Source organism: Malania oleifera, chromosome 1 (assembly GCF_029873635.1).
Source record: "Malania oleifera isolate guangnan ecotype guangnan chromosome 1, ASM2987363v1, whole genome shotgun sequence".
NCBI classification, from domain to species: Eukaryota; Viridiplantae; Streptophyta; class Magnoliopsida; order Santalales; family Ximeniaceae; genus Malania; species Malania oleifera.
The window spans coordinates 14302461-14320112 of NC_080417.1; positions in this window are offsets into that span (position 1 = coordinate 14302461).

Below are 17652 nucleotides of genomic sequence, written 5' to 3' on the forward strand. Positions count from 1 at the left end.
CTCAACCAAATCTACCCATATCCACATTCTTTAGTATGTATTCACAGCTAAGTTTAACCAAGTCTATAAGATCTACTAACCTGGTTAGCTCTGATACCAAGCTGTCACGGCCCAAACCCCGAAATGAGACCTAAGGGTGAAAATTTAATCTAACTTGTTCCTGTATCCAATAAAAAAACATCCAAAGATACAGTACAATGGATGAGGGTCCAATCCTGTGGGGTTCCCAAGCACCCTAAACACATCCAATCACAATCATATACACAGCGAAAAAAGGTCATTTTATAACAACATATGCAGTACCATACCAGAGTCTATATAAGAGCAAAACATGGCTCTATCACAACGTACAAACGGGTGCCCAAATAAATCTCAAAAAGGCAACCCACCAAAAATACAATCTTAGCACTTACCCAAGTGCTAACGAAGTACACCGGCCACTATGCTCCCTACCCCAGGACGCTAGTTCCGGTTACTCGAAGGACCTATAAAAATGTACATACAGTAGGGGTAAGACACCTCTCAGTAAGGAAGAACATGAGTTATATCGGTGTGTGGCATTTGAGTGTTATCATGATACAACATACACGTAGTTAAATGCAATCTAGTACTAGTTTCCACAGTGCATACACGCACACATACACATACACATGATCAGCAATCCTGGTGTCATCACACCCTTCGGCTCGAAGCTAGCCCGTGACATACGGCGTTGACCCATAGCCAACCCGCGAACACGACGCCACCGGCACATGACTAGTCCCCGACTCCCATGGCATCGTACCGGAGCTAAACTGGTGGATCCACACCCTTCAGCCTGATCTACCGGAATAGGCTCACACCCTTGGATATAGAGCCGAACACTCTTTCCTACGTGGCATGCGATAAACACACACCCTCGGATATCGAGCCGGACACTCTTAGTACCTGGAACAATTTTGGAATCGCGTTCCTACTAGCATTTCAACATATCACACACACATGCATGCTCATATAACCAAACAAACCACACCCATTTGGTAATCTAAATCATGGTTTTCCAAAAAAATACAGTTTAAACACAAGTCAAGGCACGACCATCCCAATAATCAATATAAATCACCATATACGCTCGGTTTTCAACAAAACCAGGAATGCAGCCCGTCGCCCCCTTTTTCCCAAAACTGTAATAATGAAAAACCCATAGTTTTTCCCGTTAGATCCCCCCAAATGAGTAGCCAAAGCACACACAGGACCGTGAACCATAGTTCCACCGAGTCTGATTTCAAAAATAACTGATATAAACACAGTTCCCCTTACCTTTTCCCCGAAAGCAAATCCTAAACTCTAAGATTCCTAAACAACGAACTGAGTTCCAAAACCTACAAATCACAGTACAAAATATGTTCACAAGACTGTTACCTACAAAACAATCGGTTCAAAAATGAAAACTGAGTCTTACCTCGATTTTTCACCAAAACCCAAAAATCTCCAAAACGAGATTTCGATCCATAGAAGTTGTAGAGAATCCTTCCACGATCCTCATGGTAACTTCAGATTCACGATTCCAGCAACGATTGGCGAAGAAATGTAGAGAGAGAGAGAGTGTAGAGAGAGAGAGAGAGAGAGAGAGAGAGAGAGATAGGATTGAAGTTTCTTAATGAAGAAGTAATGGAATTTCTATTTATAGCCCTTTGACCTAGCCTAATTCATTGATGAAATGGTGTTCTCGTCGACGAATCTTCCACTGCCTTCGTCAATGAAACGGTGGCCTCATCGACGAATCTTGGATCTCCGGTTTTTCTGAAACTCCTCAGCTTCTCCTCGTTGACGAGTCACTGAATTTCGTCGACGAAAAGAACAAAGACTTCGTCGACGAAATTTGGCATCGTTGACGAAATATGCCAAATTCCCAATTTGCCCCTCTCTTATTTATTTAAATCCATTTATCACGATTTGGGATCTTACAAACTCAGTAGGGTTGATTATCTCTGTTTTCATATATATATATATATATATATATATATTTGAAAACAGAGATAATCAACCCTGCTCACTTTGATCCTTTATAAAATACCCATAACAATTTGAAACCAATAATTTTAATCAGTCAAAACGTTCAGAAAATCCAGTACTTCAATCCAGTAATCTTGTGTTCAAATTTAATCGGTTGGTTTCGAAAATAATATCTATTAACCGAACCCTAGGCTCGGAAACCTCAGTTTGAACGGTTGAATTAAAAAATAAAAGTCGTAAGCATATGCATATAAATATATACTGCATTTTAATCAGTCCATATTTCAAAAATAGCTGACATAATATAATCTCATTACCTATTTTCCCAAAAACGACCTGAAACGAACAAAAACCCGAAACCCTAGCTTTCCAAACTAGCATAAAAACGAGATCCTACAAGCTGGAAGAAGGGAGAGAGAACTGAGGAGCACTCGAAAATGATCCGGGAGACTTAGGAGAGAGAGAGAGTGTGTGTGTGTTGACCGTATGGGTCATACCCTATTTTGATTATGAAAAATACTCAGGTATTTAATGTCTGCAAAGTTGATGTGCAGGAATATTTTGGCAATATCATATGATGGCACTCGGAGACCCGGAGGAAAATGAAGATCCTGGTTGAATATTCAATGTTGTAAGTTATATTAAGTTTAATTTGGCTTTGTAATATTTTAGTAGAAATGGTCTATAATAATTGGTGCATATCATGCATGTAGGATCTATGTTTTCAAGACCATAGATAGACCTTAGGAATCACCCTTTGGTCGACCGACCGATGCCAGATTTTCTGGCCAAAGTAAAAAGACCATAGAAAAAGACCCTAGGTCCCTATACTAACACTCAAAAAAGTCCCCATTATCACATAAACTATTAGGGGAAGCTTTTAATTTAAATTTGGACCAAAATGCACAGTTTTAGTGTGTTCAGTCGACCGAATTGTAATGCATAGAAGCATTCGGTCAACCGAACCTTCACCAGGTCAATAGTTTGACCATAGTCTGGTCGATCGTACCATGCCAAGTTCATACAACTTGGACGACCGAACTCCCACAAGGGTCAACATTTGACTCCTCGGTTGACCAACTAGATTTATACGGGTAATGCCCTGGTTGACCGAACCCCCACGTGGGAGAATCCAACTGCTCGGTCGATCGAACTACTTAGTTCAAAATCACCTGGTCGACCGAACCGTGTAGAATTGGAAAAATCGCGCTTGAGACCCTTAGTCCAATCGACCAAAATCTCAGTTCAAATTTCTCCCGATTGACCGAACTTCGTCACTTGATCAACCAAACCTCAAGTCCAGTCGACTAGTGCTCTCGGGTTGAAAATTTTTTTTTACCACAGTTAAAATTTTTAAATAGTGTTAATTGTGCTAAAACGTTTTAAAACAATTCTAATAATACCCTGCATGTCCAAAACGATTATAATTTTGAGGAACTCTATATATATCCCCTCATTTGCAAAAATTAGAGAAGATTAGCAAAAGTGATTAGGAAAATTTCTCTCAAATATTTTATACCCCTTTTGCTATATACTCAACATTCTAAGCAAATTTTACACACTCTCTTTGATTCTTCTTTGCAAAACCATCTTTGATAAAGAGAGCGTTTATTGTATCCTCTTCATTTGCATTATTGTTGCAACTTGAAGAGTGAATATATTTGTGTGTTTTCATACATTATTTTAAAGCTAGTATACTCTCTCATTTATTATTGTTGAAATTATTTTTAGAGAGTTAGTTTGAGTTGATCCCAATTTATTTCATTAATAAATATTATCTTGGGATAACTTGTTTGAGCTTGTGAATCTTGCATTATTATTGCAAGTATTCAAAGTCTTGTTCTTGTGCTTTGTGAAATATTTTTCAAACAATCTTGATTTCAAATATCTCTTGTGTTAGAATCTTGAGAAAATCATCTTAGAGATATTTTGATTACATTCTCTGAAAATCTTTGAAACCCTATTTGTGGTTGATATATATCTATATATAGTTTCAAAGATAGATTGCAAACACACTCTCATACTTGGATTGCCTAGTGACATTATCTTGAGAGTTGTAGTATTATCTGCACTGAACTTATAGTTCTTATATTATTGATGTACATTGATTGATTGATTATACTGTGCTTAGTGATACATAATCTGCTTAGTATAAAAAGCATTTTTGTGTATGCAAAACTTTATACACATTTGTTGTATTTCAAAACGGGCCTGAAGAGGGAGACTAGCCTTGGTAAATAGTCCCGAATTGGCTTAGACTCGGTTAGGAAAGTTAAGTGCACCATCCTGGTAAGGTGCAAGTAGAGGTCAGCCCCACTAATTAACCTAGTTGTAACCAGTGTCGCTCCACCCATTAAGTGAGCATTAGTGGAATCCTCGGGCTTGTGAGCTGGAGGTAGGGACGTAGGCAGTATTGGTCGAACTCCGATAACATAACATGCATGTTCTTTATATTTCTGCAATTTATTTACGGCACGTGTATATTATATTGTGAATGTTGTGCATGATTTAATTTTCGCACGCTTTATTTATCTGTGCATTTGGAACTGTATAGATAGACCTTAGGTTGCAAATATACTGCTGTTAGATTAGCTAAACCTAGGAGATAAATTTTAAAATTCCAATTCACCCCCCTCTTGGGAATACACCAAATCTAAAAGAGAGAGAGAGAGAAAAAAAAAAAAAAAAAGAAAGAGAGAAAGAGAGAGAGAGAGAGAGAGAGAGAGAGAAAGAGCCTTCCAAAGCCTAGGTTAGAGAGAGAGTGAGTTGTGAGAGTTATGAAAATAAAAAACATAACTTAGCCCTTAAGTAAATAGACCTGCAGGAAAACTATCGATGGTTTTCCTTGCCTTCAAAAAATCGGCAACGGTTTTCTTACCCTCTAGAAAAACCATCGAAGGTTTGGGTCCTACCAAACCAACTTTTTTCTTTTTCTTTTGTTTTCCTTTATTTCTCTCTTTTATACATATTTTCTTTTATTTTTCGGGTTCAGGTTTCTACAAACAAAGTCTTAAATAAAAATAACTAAACTTAAACCAATAAAAGCTCCAACAAGATATTCAAAATGACATTGAAATAAAATGTTAGCTTTACCGTGATCCTAAGAGGGGGGGTGAATTGGTATTTTCAAAATTTAAGCCTTAGGTAAATATCCTAGCAACAGTGTATTCGCAACCCTATGGTCAATCTAGTGCAAGTAATATAAATATATGCTAGAAGTTAAATAAAGCAGTTTAATTGAGAACACATGCACCGAAAAGCAATAAAGTAAAAGTGACATGCAGAGATGTTATCGAGGTTCGGCCAATTGCTTACGTCCCCGCCTTGGTTAACAAGCACAAGGATCACCACTATACTTTGCTCAAACGGGTGGAATGACACCTAACAAACCAGGTCAATTAGCATAAGACTGACCTTAACCTTTACAACCAATCCTTGTTGGGCTGGATTACCACCCCCTTAGGCCACGCCTGGAAACACTCAGATTTTACAATCAAAGAATATCAGTACAGTGATTATGCTTTCATGTAAAGCAAATATGTACCCTAAAACGCTCAGTCACATACACCACAAAATGATTTAATATGTAAGTTCAGTGTGGTCTATTATTTCAGCTCTCAAATATATTTGCTATCAATGTAATGAGTGCGTGAGAGTGCCAACAAGCAATCTTTGTATCTCAAGATATTTAATCAACGTGTTCACACAAGGATATCAAGTAAGTCTCAAGAATATCAATCAGTAGGATATCTCAATCACGTAAATGTCAAATAATGTTTATGCTTGGTTTGCAAAAGATATTTAATCTTTGTATTCAACAAAATGATATGTAAGTCAATGAATATTACACCAAAGATTATTATCACATTAACAAATATCTTTTCAAAAAATATGTCAAAATCAATCACCCAAGATATTTGAGAATGTTTTTGAAAAAAAGTTTTTGCAACCCAAAAACAAATACGAACTTCCTAAGATATTGTAACGAGTATGTAATACTCAGAAGTTTAATACAAGTCTTCTTAGGAGAGACTTATTAACAAAGTCCCCTAAGAACACTTAGGTTGAGCTCTCAATAAAATCGAATCAATCAAACAAAGATGGGAGAGCAAACCTATCAAAACAAACACTCAATCAACTTACAAAGAGTTTAAGCAATAGTAGAGGGTAAGTATGAGTGAATGGAGTATAAAAATGAGTAGTAGGATTTTGAGAGTGAGAGAGAATTTCTTAATCGGGTTTGCTAATCGAGTTGCTAATTATCCCAAATAAAGGGGTATAAATAGACTCCCCTTGAATTATAACCATTAGGGACAAGGTTGAGATTATTAGAAAAGATTTAATGATTTTTAACTTATTTTAAATCTGTTTAACCGAGTTAACCGTGGTAAAAAATAGGTTTAACCCGAGAGCACCGGTTGATCAGGACAAATTCGGTTTACCAAAGTTCTTGGGGTTTGGTCGATAGGGCCAAAAATGAACTATCAGTTCGATCGACCAGACATGTATGTACAAGGGCGATTTTTCAAATTAGCGAGGTTCGGTTGACCAGGGTCATTTTGAACTATACTGGTCAGTCGACCATACCATTGGGTTCCCACACATGGGAACTCGGTTGACCAGGTTGGTGGTATACAAAATTCTCTCGGTCGACTAGGAAGTTAAAGTGTTGACTTTAGGGAGGTTCGGTCGACCGGGGTCAAATGAACTGACATAACTCCGTCGACCAGGCTGTGGTCAACTTGTTGACCTAGATTGGGTTTCGGTCGACCGGGGGTAAAATGAACTACACAGGTTGATCAACTGAAGGTGCACAACTTGTGCATTTTGGTCTTGTTTTATCCAACAATTACCCTAGTTAAGTGTCTAACACATACATGTATAATAGTGAGTGTCCTATGGTCATTTCTAGGTCTAGTTTTAGTTATGATTCAATTCGAGCTTACCTATTAGACCATACATGTGATGTGTGTGATGATTACAAGTAAAAACCCTAATTACTATTACAGGCCATTTACATAAATGAAATATATTACAAAATAAAAGTAATTAGGTCTTCATTCTTCACTTTCTTTCATGTGCATTAAGATCTTCCAATTTAAGTTCCTGTACAAAACCTCAAACACCCATTAGCTATAATGAGTATTTATCATAATCAAAATCGGGCGTGACCTGTAAGGTCAACATAAAATAAGACAACTAAATAAAAACAAGGGAAAGAGAGAGATAAAGAGATAGAGAGAGAGATAGATAGATAGATAGATAGAGAGAGAGAGAGAGAGATGAGTGGCCGAATGGTGTATTCCACACAGCAGCAATAGCTGTTACCCTTTCCTTTGCTATGGCACAACTCCAAAAAAAAAAAACCCTCCAAAAGCACACCCACATTAAAACCCTATTCCTTTTTTTTTTAATAAAACCTTAAAGCCTGCTGTCCTACTCTAAAGCGGCGCCTTTTTGCTTCCCATCGCATGGGCCTTACATGCATGGCCCATGCAAATCCCTACGGCCTCTAGCTTGGCTGCTTCAGCGCACAGCCCAACTACATTTAGTGCATGGCCTATGCATGCATGGACCTCCCTTGCTTTCCCTTTTTCCTTGTCTTCTCACGGCCTCCAACACATGACAACCTTACGAATTTCATGGCCCAGTTGCATGGCGCATGCATGCATGCATGTCATGGCCCTCCAAATTTCCTACGCACCGCCCAAGCCCCAAAACAAAACCCAATGACCTTTTCATGAAATTTCTCTCAACCCTACGCACACCAGCTTCCTCCCCTCTCTGCCGCACAACATCCTCTACTTTAATTGGAAACCCTTTGGGCTTGGCTTTTAGTTTACGGCTCACTGTGGGCCAATGCAATAATTTAAAGCCCAAGTTGGGCAGGTTACTTCTTCTTCTTCTTTCTTCTTGTTGGCATGATGGTTTCCTCTGGAAGTCTCAATTGGGTAAACCCAACAACCCAAACACTTACTATTCCTGCATGCATGCCTTTATTTGTCCATCAATGCTCCTTTTGTTGTTTTGTATTATTGTGCACAACCACCGTAATTTACATTTTTGTGTCTCCTTTAACTTCCAAAAATTATCCTACAATAATTAAACATGAATATTCATAAATTTATGGCAAAATAAGATAATTATCTTAATATTATCAATTGAGTTCAATGATCAAATACTTGACATAATTAGGCATTTAAATGAAATTACAATCTTTAATTCATGATTTTAAACACCTAATTACGCAACTTGACGCGTAATCAGACTCTTTGTCTTAATATTTTATTTTCTTCGATCTCATCGTTGAAGCTTTGTGCCTACTCCGATGCCGACTGGGCTAATGATCCTACTAATAAAAAATCCACTATCGGCTTTTGCATATTTTTAGGTGACTCCCTTATTTCCTAGAAAAGCAAGAATCAAACAGTTGTTTCGCACTTTTCCACCGAGGCTAAATATCATGCAATGGCGTCTACCATGACTAAGATTGTGTGGTTATGTTGGTTGTTGGCTGATATGGGTGTTATATTTTCTGCTCCTACTCCTCTGTGTAGTGACAATAGGAGTGTTATCCAAATTGCACGGAATTCGGTGTTTTATGAACATACCAAACACATTGAAATTGATTATCATGTCACTAGACACCACCTTCAGCAAGGGACTATTACTTTGCCCTTTGTCCCCTCCTCCATGCAGGTTGCTAACTTATTTATGAAGTCCCACACCGTCCAGCGCTTTTGTTTTTTAGTTGACAAAATCTTGATGCTTCTTGCTGCTACATCATGAGTCTGAGGGGGAATCTTAGTGATAATAATTATTTGCATTATATAATGGTAGAATAGTCTTTTCCTTTTATTCTTGTAGGTTATATAAGTCATCTTTATCTCTTGTAGAACCCTAATGATTTAATGAAAGCTTTTTCTTTTCCCAATCTTTTGCTCCTCTTTGATTCTAACAGTTTTGTCATTTCCTTTTATACTTTTTCAAATATATATATTAGTTTTCACAAAAATGCTTTGTCATAATACTCAATTGGTAACATTAACAATCTCACCTATATGGTGATCCTCTAAACATTGGTCGTGTTTGACTCAAAATTGGTTGCATTAGCTAGGGACCTCTAAAAGAGCATGCTTATACTCTTCCAAATTTTGAAAACATAGCAAGTAGGAGATCATTCCCCAACTCTACGAGCAATAAATATCCACTCAATATTCACAATTGTTGGAATATCTTCATCATATAACTATACCCTACGCATCTTCCTAACACTCTGATAATCATAGTATATGTGGTGTTATCACTCTATTCACCCTCCTTGTCAAAGGAGGTGTCCATCCAACTCTTCAAGACCATCCCCATAAAAGCTACTTTCCATGTACACCCCCCACCCTCCCCCATTAGCTTTTCATGAAGGAATACTTGATGTTGAATATATTTATAAGACCATGATACACACTCTCCATGAAATTGTAGCTCTTGATCTGATTGATTTTTCATGCCACTTTCACCTTCTTGTCATTGTGAGCAACAAGATCTCTTTCCTTGTGAGATAATACCTACTATATTCATCCATTACTCATATTTTAAATGTAATTAGGTCATTCTTTTTCGAAATAAAGTTTATCTTAAAGTATAATAACTTGTGCTTTCTAGGCATCACATTTGGTTATTTTTAATTCAAATATAATGTTGTCTATGTATCTTTAGCCTCTAATTTAAATTTACATTTTACTCCTCTCCCCCCTCCCCCACCTTTTTTGGTGGCCAAGATATTAAATTGAGAAAAACCAATCCAGCACTTCACACATTTAATTTTTGAAGAACTCCCACTCCGTGGTAGATGACATGGTGATAAGATTGTTGTCTATCTAAAAATTTGCACACAATGAAACTCATTAGTAATCGATGGCAAATGTGACACGGTAATTAGTGAAACAACTCCCTGCGAGTTCCTCCTCCATATATGCCTTTGTCCAAATTGGCTAAACAATTGTGGTCGACATGGCACCCTTTTATGGATATTGTAATTATTTGAGTGCAATCGCTTCTAGTTCAATATGTGAGCCTTGCCTTTTTTTAAAAAAAATGCATAATTTAGTATTGCAATGAGCGGAAGCACATCATAAATACCCACACGGAATAAAAATATATTAAACTGTTAATTAAATAAGTGAAACTAACTATAGAGGGATTTCGGCATTTACTCTATTATTGCTGCGGCTCTTTAACATTTGAATTTAAATACCTCAAAATGTCTATAGAAAAGTAAATAGGATGAAAGTAACTTCTTTTATTTGTAAGATTTGAATCCTAAATCTCTCACAACCACCCTAATTCTTTACACTAAGTTAGTTTCCTTGGGGCTAAAAAGTAGGCCAAAATAAATGTCTGAATGTTTTTATATTATTATTATTATTTTTTTCATGATAGCACATTTGTTTTTGTTTAAACTATTAAATTCTTCTACTTTTACTATTATATTCTTAAGAACAGTTATTTTTATGGATAAAAAATAACCTTAATAGTAATTTACCTGTCTTTCTTTCATTGTACGCAATTTGGATGTAACTTATTCTTTCCTTAGTTAAATACACAATCCATGCTCTTAGCCTCATTGTATGCATTTGACAAAACACACCCAAAGGACGACTCCTATTGTGACGGCCCGAACCCGCCAAGTGGGGTCCGGGTGTCACGCATTCCATTTACCTGTATCTGATACTATAACATCAATTATGCAGCGGAAAAATAAATTAACATCCTTTATAACATACCAGAGTTTTATATATATCCCAAAAGATAGCATTCTCCAATACCCAATATTCAAATATATACATTTCAGAAAACCTAAACAAAACCCCAAAAATATACATCAAAAGTCTATACCCTCTCTCTCTAAAAAATGCTACGCAAAGCCCTGAGCTCATTGAGCTCGATCACGCAGAGGTCCTGAAAAAGATGAAATTTATATCGAGTAAGACACATCTTAGTAAGACGGAATAAATTAACACCAGTGTGTGGCTATCATGAGGTTTGTGTACAAAATATAATCATCATTTACAAATTAATCCACAATTATAAAATCATTCTCTGTCCCTATTCACACACATGCAACATATTTTACTAATGAGAGTTCCCAAGGATATGGGCGATTATTCGCCCATATAAGTCGCACCTCTCTACTCTAATACCTTATGCAACCTATGGCTAGAACTGAAGCCTACTGTTTTCTTTTTAAAAATTTCCCTTTCTTCATTCCTTTATGATTCTCCATAAATAAATTTTTTTGGTCTCTACATTCTCTTTTCTTTATAAAAACTTCATCCTCAAAATTTCGCTACTCGTTCATTTTCACATTTCTACAATCTATTAATTATCTAAATCTCATACAATTCAGTATATACCACCATCTGAATTTCTACATTAACTACAATTAAATAAAACCTTCATTATCTTAAACATATACTCGTACCTACCCACTTGGCAATATCTGCCTTGGTCAGGATCATCGTGTATGCATGTGCTGGACCACCTCCACCTCGGGGTACATTTTGGTTTCCTCGTATCTGATTCGGTACAGGTGCATTGGGTAGAAGTTCACAGCAATTCCTTGCAATGTGTCCTGGTTTACCGCACCTATAACAGTTAGGTTCCCCAGTTCGGCAGTCACCCCTATGCCTCCTATTAAATCTACGGCATACAGGGTAAGATGAATCATCCTGATAACCAGGATAACCCCGATCCCTCGTCTCCTACCTCGGACCCACAATATCCATTTCTCTCTTCCATGATCCCTGACTAGCCTTATCTTGAAAACTGGGAGGTGCATGCCTCTTTCTATGCTCTAATGACTCTGTACTACCCTGCAAGCTCTTCTCCAGTACCGAGGCCTTATCCACCAAGTCCGAGAAGTTCTGGACCTGGAACCCCACCACAAATTCAAAGATCTTTCTTCTCATACCTTTTTCGAATATTGTGGCCTTTCTCGCCTCATTCGAGATCTTTCTAGGATCCTTCCTTATTTCTACCTTGACTTGATGAGCTAAACCCCTCAACATTGTGGAGGTATCAAAATCCTCTTCACTTGAAGCCTCCGAGTCATAAGTTCCTTCTCTAGTATCTACATCCTTACCTCTAGGATCCATCCTAAAAATAGGACAGAAAAAAGTTAAGAATTCCATTATCATAATCTACTCAACACAATCATTAAACTAAAATCCAATATACTTCCAAATTCTCAACTTAAGGACCAGTCCCATAGTTTAGAAACAGAATTATCTAAGATTTTCCGTGGTTTGTCTGAAATAGTCGACTGCTTTAGAAAAATCAGAGAAAGCCATCGACGTACTTCCTCCTTCAAGCTACAATACAAAATCCTATAACTCTCAACTCTTAATCTACCAATTTCCTATCCTCATTGTCATATGTTCCTATACTCTAGTATTAATCATCCCTAAGTTTGCAGAACCTAAAACCTAATACTCTGATATCACCTTGTGATGCCCCGAACCCACCAAGTGGGGCCTAGGTGCCACGTGTTCCATTTACCTGTATCTGATATTATAACATCAATTACGCAACGGAAAAATAAATTAACATCCTTTATAACATACTAGAGTTCTATATATATATATATATATATATATATATATATATATATATATATATATCCCAAAAGATAGCATCCTCCAACAACCAGTATTCAAATATATACATCTTAGAAAACTTAAACGCCAAAAATATACATCAAAAGTCTATACCCTCACTCTCTAAAAAATGCTATGCCAAGCCCCGAGCTCACTGAGCTTGATCATGCAGAAGTCCTGAAAAAGATGAAATTCATATCGGGTGAGACACATCTCAGTAAGACAGAATAGATTAACACAAGTGCATGGCTATCATGAGGTTTGTGTACAAAATATAATCATCATTTAAAAATCAATCCACAATTATAAAATCATTCTCTATCCCTACTCACACACATGCAACATATTTTACTAACGAGAGTTCTCGAGGATTGGGGTGATTACCCGCCCATACAAGTAGCACCTCTCTACTTTGATACCTTATGCAACCTATGGCTACAACTGAAACATGTCAGGGCACTTACCTTACTCAGCAAGCCCTCAGGTGGATAGTTTATCTCGTATTCACACACATTCACACAAATGTTTATGGGCAGAAGTTCTTGAGAATAGGGAAGATTACCCGCCCAAACAAGTAGCTTCCCTCTGCCCTAATACGTTATGCAGCCTAGTATGGCTACATCTGATATTAATCAGGGCACTCGCCTTTCTCAGCAAGCACTTGGGCGAAGAGTTTACCTCGCCCCAATAAATATGATACTACAATATATAATGCATTTATACTTTACTCTGAATCTGATATCTCTTTTACATTCATCTCTTCAAGTTCTTAGTTTTCACACTTCTCAGTATTTCACATCACATAAATCTCACTTCCATATTTCACATTCACATTTCACTTTCTCTATATTCCCGTATGTATTCATATATTTTGTTCTCATTTTAATCACTGGTTAAATTAACAATTATGCATTTAGAAATCACTATCAGATGGATAACACACTGTCATGCTTCCCCCCATGATGGGTAGTGCAACCCGTAGGCTGGACTTAACCCTGGTCAGCCCACCAGAGTTAAATCAATAACAACCTCTTCAGTTTGTAAGTTAGATTGGCTGTTCCCATAGTGGTCTAGACTCCATGAGGGACTCAACCCTTCTCAGCCCAATCGACCATCCTATCTCCACACTCTCTCTAAGACGTGTGGGTGTACTAAGCTTTGCAGAAATCAAGCGCAACAGTACTGTGCCTGCTATGGTCCACTAGGGTTCTCAAATCATACATTGCAATTTAACAATCACATTCTACTCTGATTAAACAATACACATGCAATATAACCCTATACATTTCATTATTTCCAACATGTCATACATATATCACAACTCAACTCAGTATATTCATTTTACTCATGCCACACATTTTAAAAAATACGCATAAATGTTTATCATCTAAAAAAATAAGCCAACGCATATTCATCATCTGTTTTACTCAAAATACACATTTAATGATCTCCACAATTTCCATAAAATCCACTATTTTAATCATTCAATTTTTGCAAAATAATAACTATAGCCTTAGGTTCAAAAACCACAGTTCAAATGGTTGACTTTCAATACTCGTAGGATAATCATATAAATACACAAATAATTTCCTTTTTAACTGCTGAAATCACAAATCTACTAGCTTAATCTATTCCCCTTACATGGTTTCCTAAACTACACTAGTAGGGACCCCAAAATGATGCCTATGACGCTCACCCAAACCCTGATTCAATAACCCTAGTTTATCAACTCAAACTCTAGATCAACAACTATTAAACATTCTCAAGCCTTTACACCCCTTTTAAATAATCATATAATAGACAAACGGCTCATTTCTACCCTTACCTTAACTTTGGGGTAAAGCCTAAAAAAACCCCGTTCGGAAATCCACTCCGCTAGACTTGTAGAGAATTTCTCCTAGATTCTCGTAGCAGCCGATCGTCGAATCAGGCAATGAATGGTGAGATATTGAAGAGAGAAGGTAAGGAGCGTCGTTTTTTAGGGAGAGAAAATGAGAAAATAAGTGTTGGAAATGACGTCTTTGTCGATGAGTTACCAAAGAACATTTGTTGACGAAAGAAGGACTTCATTGACAAACCCTAAATATGAAATTTATGTCGTTCGCGATCTATTCATCGACAACACCTGAACTTCGTCGACAAACCACTAAAGGACATTTGTTGATGAAAATAGGGGATTCATCGACGAAGCCTACTGTTTCCTTTTTAAAATTTTCTCTTTCTTCATTCCTTTATTATTATTCTCCATAAATAAATTTTCCGGGTCTTTACACCTACCGTATATCCTAACACAATATTCCCTACTATAACAGGTTTATAAAGTGGTCTATGCATGTGTTTCTAACATTTCTTCATTTTCAATGTAAGACTATGATAGAAATGGATTTGATAAATGTAAATCAAGAAAATGACTTTTTATTTTTTATTTTTATAAACCAAGTTATATACAACAAAATTTTGAGCATTACCTACGAGAGTTTTTAGTTTTAAGAAATTGTTCAAAAAAATGTGCTCTTCCTTTAAAAAAAAAAAAAAAAAAGGAGATGGTAGTGCACAATACTCTTTTTTTCTTTTTCTGGAATTACATATACTCTTCTAGTGACGATAAAGTAAACTATATTTATAAGAGGGAAAGAATTTGCACGAATTCTGTTTACTACTAAAAATCTGAATTTTAAATCTCCATTATTTTATTCCAATTCTTGATAAATTTTTGTTAGGGTTTGGCTTAGGGCAAATTTGTGGATATCTACAAGGCCGTGTGTGTGGAGGCAAGCCCTTCCTCTCCTAATCCAATAATGTAAGTTTGCTTTATCTTTTTTGGGCATGGCATGTTACAGTGAACAAAATATATTCCCACATCATATGATTACTACTAGCAAGCACTGCAGTGGTCCCAAATGTAGCCCGTTTGAGGGCAAAGGACATTTCACAAAAAGAAATATGGGCCCATGGCCAGGCCCGCAAAGTGGGTCTGCTAAAGCCCAGAAAGAAGGCCCAATCGGCCTAGACCTCTAATTATTAGGTCCCACATCAATTATATTAAGCTACTTCTAAAAGAATAAATACAAATTTTTTATAAAGACAGATTTTTTTATAGTACTTAAAGTGACAAAATATGTGATGTCACATGTGTCTTACCCATCCTCTCCCACTATCCTTCAAATTTTAGAGCAATCATTCATAATGGTGAATTGGTTTTTAATTTTATTTTACTTATAAATAGTACATCATGTAATCTAAGAATCCATTAATTCTTAAATTTAGAAGGGATACTAATATAATTTTTTTTCTATTTATAAAATAGAGGGATGTCAGGTAAATTTAGATTTGTATGTGTTTAGTATTTAATATTCTATTTTAGCATTTAATTTTAACTTAAATTTAATATGGGCGTGTAATTTAAAGAAACTTCTCCCAATAATCATGTACTCTTTTATGATTATGTTTTGAGCAATATTGCAATGTTAAATGATAAGGGTTTGTATCATCATAGGTTCATATGTTAGTAGCTGAGTGAATAAAGCAGATGGGATGCACACTATTTCATTCATTCAACTATTGACGCATGAGCCCATAATGACACAAATCTATGTCTTTCAGTACTTTCCTTATGTTTATGGGATAATATTTGGTTTTGTTTTGTACCACTTTATTGTTTTTTTTTTTTTCATTTGACATGGTGAAATATATTAATCAATGAATGGGACATTATCTGATGAAATGATAAAAATAAAACAAAATAAAAACTCACGTTGACAAGCACTAATATGCAGGTTTGAATTTGATTTTTGGTCACTTCTAGCAGCATTGCGTGATGATGGGGGATGTCTCAGTTTAATGCCTTTTGACATAATATATTAAATGTTTGAATCCGGAGCTCTCAAATTAGAAAGTATGGAAGAGATGGGCCCCTCCATGCAGACTATGCATCTTTGCACTTCTTGCCTAAACGTGAGACATGTGATTGTAGTCCCACTCTTGATAATTGGATCGTTTAAGAGCAATCTTGTAAGGGATAATTGAGTGGGATGTTGCCTGTCACATGCCTCACATTTAAACTATAGAGGCAATGACACATTGAGGGGCTTATCCTTTGTGTAATTTCTCTTTCTAGACATAAGAATTAGTCTTGCTTTTTATTGTTTTGATCAAAATTATTATTTTTATCTAATTGAATTTGGAAAAATATTTTTAACAGCCTTATTTTCTTTAAAATTAATTTTAAAGTTGAAAGTAAAATACAATTGCAAATAAAAAAAAATTATAATTGAAATTGAAATTTAAAAAATGTGCCATTTGATTTCCTCCCCTCGTTTTGAACATTTTGCTACTAAATGGCATGCTCGACAGTTAGAGGTGTCTGCTCCCCAACATTTCATTTTGTACATCCTCTTCCCTTGTCAAGACTTAATCCTATTATTCTTGAAAAAAAGAAACATGTCAGTTATGATTTTTTTAAGAGAATGTTTTTAATCATGAACTTATAATACTACGAGTTCAAATATCTCTAAGGGCAGCTCAGACAGTAAACTCAAGACTTTCCTAATTAAACAATCAAGATTCGAATCTTGGGTTACGACTTTTCATTTGAAATAATACTTTAATATTTAAGTGGAGAAAGGTAGAAGAACAAATTCATTATTCCAGCAAATTAAAAAAATATTCAAAAGAATCTAAGACATCATCATTTTAATATATATATGTTATCATCGTCTTGTTGGGAAAAATATAATATATACAAACAAATTCCCACAAGTAAATCAATGGAGTAATGCAAACAATAAATAAAAAAATGAGACACAAGAAATTTAACGTGGTTCCCTCAAATGTTGAGGTACGTCCACGGGACACAGTGGTCCAAATCCACTATCACCAAATATGTTGTACAAAGTGGATACAAAAGGCATAAGCCTTACAAATACACAATAGTGTATAAACAAATATAACAAGATGGAAATGTCTCGCCAAATAGTCTGAACAAAGCTCCCAAAAGAACCAAAAA